The sequence below is a fragment of the Sinocyclocheilus rhinocerous genome, unplaced genomic scaffold (assembly GCF_001515625.1).
Source record: "Sinocyclocheilus rhinocerous isolate Xijiao unplaced genomic scaffold, SAMN03320098_v1.1 scaffold2531, whole genome shotgun sequence".
Classification (NCBI taxonomy): domain Eukaryota; kingdom Metazoa; phylum Chordata; class Actinopteri; order Cypriniformes; family Cyprinidae; genus Sinocyclocheilus; species Sinocyclocheilus rhinocerous.
Genome location: NW_015661073.1, coordinates 78,795 through 86,145, shown reverse-complemented (window position 1 = coordinate 86,145; position 7,351 = coordinate 78,795).

Genomic DNA, 7,351 nt, shown 5'->3' with positions numbered 1-7,351 from the left:
TAAACAAACAAAAACTATTTTTAAAAGCATTTAAAAATATATTTTGCCCTCCAAATATTTTAGTGCAATAAAATTAATTTACATGTCACATTTGAAGAAAATGTTATAATTTTTATAATTTTGAGGGGATTTTCCGTTGTGTTATATTATTACCAAATATTGGAACAGTCTTTTTCTCAACTTCTTTTGATTAATTTAGCACAGGTTTTGTATTTTAGTTTGCACCTGACTGATCGTAGGTCTCATTGATCTGAACTCATGCACCTCGGTTCTTGAGTGAATCTTGCCAAAATTATCCACAAATAATGCTTTTTCACTCAAAACTGAGGTGCATGAGTCATTATAATCAGTAATTATGTCCCCACTGGATGCAACAAATGGATTTTTCGTTGTGTTATATTATTACCAAATATTGGATTCAGTCTTTTTGTCAAGTTGTTTTCTTTCAGTTATTTCATATTTAAATATATTTAACCCTCTGGTGCTCGCATGGGGGTCAAAAATGGCTGATTTCTTTTTTGTTGTTGTTGTTGTTGAAAAAGTTAAAGTTACAAAATTGAAACAAAAAAAAAAGTTATAGAAATTTACGTTTATTATTATGAAAAATGCACAAAATTTTTATTTACAAATTTTATATGAAATGTATATTTTCCAAAACATTTTTTACTCTAAAACTGACAAAATCAAAGCGTTAAATCCAAACAAGTTGTGTTCCAAATTTGAGGTTGATATCACACACAAACCCACCCCCCCAGAACATTCAGTAAGAGTTTGTTTGGGCGCAGTACCAGAAGTTTCCACTAGAAGAGCAAAACCCTTAACCAAGTTAAGTTCCAAAAAAGTAAAAAAACTAAAAAAAAAAACAAAATCTACTTCTTTTTTTTTTTTGGTCAAAAATGACTGTAGAGCACCAGAAGGTTAAAAATATATGTGCTAAACATTTTCTACCAATATATTTTTGGCCATTTTTTGGTATATTTTTGAAAAAAAATTGTTTATATATATATATATATATAAACAAACAAAAAACTATTTCAAAATATATTTTGCCCTCCAAATATTTTAGTGCAAGAAAATTAATTTACATGTCACATTTGAAGAAAATTTGATAATTTTTGTAATTTTGAGGGGATTTTTCGTTGTGTTATATTATTACCAAATATTGGATTCAGTCTTTTTGTCAAGTTGTTTTCTTTCAGTTATTTCATATTTAAATATATTTAACCCTCTGATGCTCGCATGGGGGTCAAAAATGGCTGATTTCTTTTTTGTTGTTGTTGTTGTTGAAAAAGTTAAAGTTACAAAATTGAAACAAAAAAAAAAGTTATAGAAATTTACGTTTATTATTATGAAAAATGCACAAAATTTTTATTTACAAATTTTATATGAAATGTATATTTTCCAAAACATTTTTTACTCTAAAACTGACAAAATCAAAGCGTTAAATCCAAACAAGTTGTGTTCCAAATTTGAGGTTGATATCACAAAAAAACCAGAACATTCAGTAAGATTTTGTTTGGGCGCAGTACCAGACGTTTCCACTAGAAGAGCCAAAACCGTTATCAAGTTTAGTTTCAAAAAAGTAAAAAACCTATAAAAAAAACAAAATCTACGAGAAACAATAATGTACAGTATGTGGAAAATAATGTGTTTTTTAAACCTTAAACCACATAAACACATTTCATTACACCAAATACACAAAATAATGTTCTTTTTAGCAGCATCATATGACCCCTTTAATCCAAGTTACAGCGTAATCTGCCTGTATTGTTGGCCAGGAGTCTCTCTGAGGTCCTGCAGAAGCGTGAGCTGCGGTGATGAATCAGGGTCGGCTCTGGGGCCGGGGCCCCTGCGGTGTCTGTGGGGAAGGTCGTGTCCCCCAGCGCCTGTGTGTCTCGCCGCGGGCAGCTGTCCCGGGTTACACGTCTGACCCGAGCGCATCTGATTTATTATCATACACCTTTCTCCAACAAACAGCAGAAACAGTGATTTCAGGAGTCCGGCTTTCATGTGGAGCGCTTGAGAGCTGCTGATAAACGCGTGAGTGATCGGAGCGTAGTACATCAACATTATTCCTACGGTTCCTGGCCTTGTTGTGTTTGCTTTGGCTCGGCTGCTATTAGAGCAATAGTTACTCGTCTTAATATAGTTCGGTCCCCTGGTTCCGCTGTAGTCTTTGGACGGTCTGCTGCTGGACGTCCCTCCGCTGCCAATTACACACAATTATTAGAGTTCAAGGCTCTTCTGGGTGTTTAGCGATTGTTTCTGAGAGATGAAGACGAACGAGATGCTGATTTATATTCTCGCTCATGGGAAACGTCGCGTTAAAACTCACACTCGATGTTCTGCTCGAAATGCTGGTTCAACTATTTATTTCTTGAAATTGGGTGAAGGTTTCTCATTCAGGGTCATGAATGTGCATGCAATGTTTCGACGCACAGATGTGTTTTGGAAAGGCTTTTGTGTCGGGGGCATATTGACTCCTTCACTGAGCCTCATTGGTTTCCATGCAGTTTGGCAAAAATCAACACTTTCAAAAACAGCAAAGAGTCACGTGAAAAACAGAAAGATTTAGTGTAGCTTGTAATATACAAAAAAAAAAAAAAATGGTAACATATATTTAAAAATATATTTATAAAAAACTATTTTCTACCAATATATTTTTCTGTCATTTATATATATATATACAAATATTTTTTTTTACATACTGGTAAAAGATGTATAGCCTGAATGCACTGTAAGTCGCTTTGGATAAAAGCATCTGCTAAATGCATAAATTATTAATTATTAAATTATATTTTTAATGGCTTTATATGCTTTAATAAATGTTTATAAAAATAAGCAAGGAACATTGTAAAAAAAATAGTCAAAAAAATACAATGTATAAATAAATATTACAACAATGAACAATAATAAAAAATACAATATATAAAAAATTATTAAATCATTATTAATTTAGTTTTGATCTCTAGTAGGCTATTCCATCCATATTTGCATAGTGTAAATGTAGGCTACTGTAAGACTGAAAATGTTTTTTTTGCCCCTGAAATACTTTATGAAATATATTTTGGCATATGAATGTTGAAACTAAATATATTTTCAATTTTTAAAAAAATAAATAAATACTACTTAGACTAATGAACTGCATGGAAACCAATGCAATTTGACCCGTGACACCAGAGCCGTAGCCAGAGTTTTAGCACAACATTACAAGCACAGTGTGGAGAATTTATTTCCGTCTGAACGTCGTGGCGTTCTCGTCTGCGGTTTGGGGAAAGTGAACGCGTCCACCTGTTTTCTCTTGCACAAGTATTTTAATAATTCTTCAGACAGCAGAGCGTTCCCAGTTCTCGCGTATTGTTCCCAGAGGAGCGTCGCGCGTTTGTAAAACAAATAGTGGAGATGTAGAGCATCAATCACAGCGCCCGGCCATGGGAAGGCAGACCTGTGAACCGCAGGCCAAACAAATGATCAGATGAGAAATATTATTTTGAAAACATACATGTGAATGTGCTTTTGCTCGCTCTGGAATTTCCTGCTCGGCGCTCTGAGGTCACACTCTCACAAGCAATTAGCAAGAAGCTTGGACTTTCTGAAAGGTCTCCAAAAAGTCTAAATTGGAAACATGTAGTCTGTGAGAAATTAAAGCAATAATCCCAGTGAAGCCGTGGTTTACAGTGAATTTATAACAGCTTCGCGTCTGCCTAACAACACCCCTTAGCTGTTATAAATTCACTGTAAACCACGGCTTCACGGGGATTATTGCTTTTATAAAACGGTTACTGCATATATGTAGTAAGGTTTCACAAAATCAAACAGAGCAAATAAAGTGTAATGATATTAATAAAAACAGTATTCTTCCACCAAACAATGTAGCTCCTCAGAAACAGCTCAACAAAGTGGTTGCCGAGCAACACACAAACGTAAACAAAGGTGTATGTTACTTTGTAGCGTACCGAGTGAAGAAAGCAGCGGCGGCTCGTACGGTAAGAGAAACATCATCAACGCTCGGCTCCGAGTTCACGAGTTCATGGAAGTATTTCTGAAACCATGTCAAACTCTGATACCATGAGCGCATTAGAATAATAACACTGGTGGGAATATGCGGACGATAAACCGCATGAAAGCACTTACACTGTCAGCAGCTGCGTGTTATTCTTCCATTGAAAAAGGGCCGAGTTAAGAGGAACACTTACAATAATATTAGTTCATAAAACACTGTAATAAGCTTATTATGCAGAGAACAGAGATGAATGGAGATGCTCATTTGTTTCGAGGGTTTGAACTGATGAACAAACACATGAACCTTCAGAGCAGACCAATGAGAGTTTCTCTCTGGTTCACGTAAAAAGAAAAAAAAAAAAAATATAGAATTATAATTAAATGTAATTATAAAATGTATATGTTAATATTGTTCATAACTTTATATATATACATTTTAAATAATTATATGTATATGTAAATACACTGCTGTTCAAAAGTTTGGGAGCAGTAAGATTTGTAATGTTTTTTAAAGAAGTCTCTTCTGCTCATCAAGGCTGCATTTATTTGATCAGAAATACAGTAAAAATGTGAAATATTATAATTTAAAACAGCTGTTTTCTATGTGAATATCTGTTAAACTGTAATTTATTTCTGTGATGCGCAGCTGTATTTTCAGCATCATTACTCCAGTCTTCAGTGTCACATGATCTTCAGAAATCATAATAATATGCTGATTTATTATCAGTGCTGGAAACTGTTGCTGCTTCATATTGTTTTTTGGAACCTGTGATACTTTTTCAGGATTCTTTGTACCATTTGTTTTATTAGTTTATTTATTAGAATTTGAAAGACAATAACAATATTTTTTCATCATCAAATAATCCTGAAAAAAGTATGTTTCCACAGGAAAACAGCTGTTTTACATTCTAATAATATTTCACATTTTTACTGTATTTCTGATCAAATAAATGCAGCCTTGATGAGCAGAAGAGACTTCTTTAAAACACATTATAAATCTTACTAATCCCAAACTTTTGAACAGCAGTGTGTATATATATATATATATATATATAATGTGTGTGCGTCAATCAATCAACTTTATTTCTATAACACTTTCTCAAACAAATCAATGCAGTTCGGTGTTTTACAGGCAAAAACAAGCAATTCACACTAAAATTAGAATAGCAAATATTATAATTCTATACTTATAATGAATTAAAATTCAGCTGTGTACAGCGTCTGATGAAGCACATTTAAGAGCAAGGAATAAATATTATGGAACACAAAACATAATTATGGCCTCAATGTAAAAGCACACGATGAGTTATATTTGCAAGACTTCAACGTATGAAAATACAACTTCCAACTGATCTGCATTACTTTTTAATGCATTAAAGAAAAAAAAACCCTCTGTTGTAATTTCTGATCACACTGCAGAAAACTGTGTTTTTGTGTTGTTCAGTGCAGATATCTAAAGACTCTTTAATCAAGATATATTTACCTACAAGTCTTGTTTTCCGAGAAGCTGATCAAAATTTACTCAAACTCGTGACATTATTTCTTCTGTGGAACACAAACAGAATTTCTGAAGAACGTTCCGCTGTTCTTTTTCAGTGATCACGACGGACAAGATCCAGAAGAAATCAGAGGAATCGGGTTTAAAACAACACGAGGGCGAGTAAATGATGATTTAACACCATATTCAAAACACACGACACGCATATAAACCAAACAAAATGACCAAAAACTGTCCCCGAACGATTAAAAGACTTGATCCTTTTTTCAACACAACAAACTGAATCAAAAAAGTCAAGACCGAGTATGAAAAGAGATCAGAAAAATATTTATTTAAAGCGACAGTCACAAATCTAGTCTCTCACACACACACACACACACACACACACGCTCTCTCTCACACACACACACACACTATAAACAGTCACATATAAAGGCTTATGAATCTCTGAAGTGTTAATAATCCTGCAGTGATTTATTGAGAAGCAGCGCCACCTGCTGAAACCACACATCTACATCATGGAAGTGAACTGGTGCGCTGATGCCCCGCGTGTCACGTGTTCCTGCGGCTCATGGCCTGCTGGATCTGCCGGTCGAGCTCAGAGATGATCCTGTCGTCATGCGTGTAGACGCCGGTGCGCAGCAGCGTGTCTCTCTCCTCCAGCAGACGTGTCACGTGTTCGTCGGTGCTCTCGCTCGCACACGCGTGTGCCGTGTCCCTCCAGCTGCGCGGCTCCTCCTGCGGCTTCAGCCTGACACAGTCAATCAAACAGGCTTGATTTAAAGTCCAAACACATTTAATATTGCTTTACACGGACTTTAAACATCTGATGTCAATCTCTACAGAGCAGCTCGTAAAAACAATATAATGAGAGCAAATGAGACTCAGAACTGCTGAAACATTATGACATTCTGACACTTACAACGTCAACAGAGTCAAAAAACCTCGGATGAATTATATGTATTGGTACATGGTAAAAAAAGGGTTAAGTTTTTTAAATTAGGTTGTAATACAGCAAAAATGGCCATGAACTTCACAAGAGTTAAAGCAAAAAAAAAAAAAAAGCACTACTCTTTTGGTTTTCAAGGACTAAAATCAGATCTCACTTATCACTTATCAAAAAATATTGTTATTGTCTTTCAAATTCTAATAAATAAACTAATAAAACAAATGGTACAAATAAAGTGCAGCACATGCAAAGAATGCAATGACTGTGGCAACTTTAACATTTGAAAAGATACTATGCCAAAGTTATCGCTTTCCTTATTCAAACTGATTATTTTTCCACGAGTATATGATTGACCTGAAGAATGAAAGCTATATCATACACTTGGAAAATTATGAGCTATATCACCGATTATCGACACTAACGTGACAATAAACTTAGCTCACGAGATGAGACAAAATGCATATACTTGGTTCAATAGAATGAGACAATGTTTTAATACTTTAAGAAATATTTGAATGACAAAATATTTGTCTTTTAATTACAAAAAGTAGAACAATGCAGTTATATTTTGAAATGTTTTAACAAATCTAGGGCATAACTAACACGCTCATAGACACTAGGGGTGTGACAATACACTTAGCTCACAAGGTGAGACAAAATTCAGATACTTGGTTCAATAGAACGAGACAATGTTTTAATACTTTAAGAAATATTTGAATGACAAAATATTTGTCTTTTAATTACAAAAAGTAGAACAATGCAGTTATATTTTGAAACGTTTTAACACATCTAGGGCTTAACTAACAATTATTTTGCAAATCAAGTAATCTGTGTGACAAGTATGTTTTAGTAATACGAATAAAACTAAGTGAAAAACAGGCTTTAATATGACTATATTTATA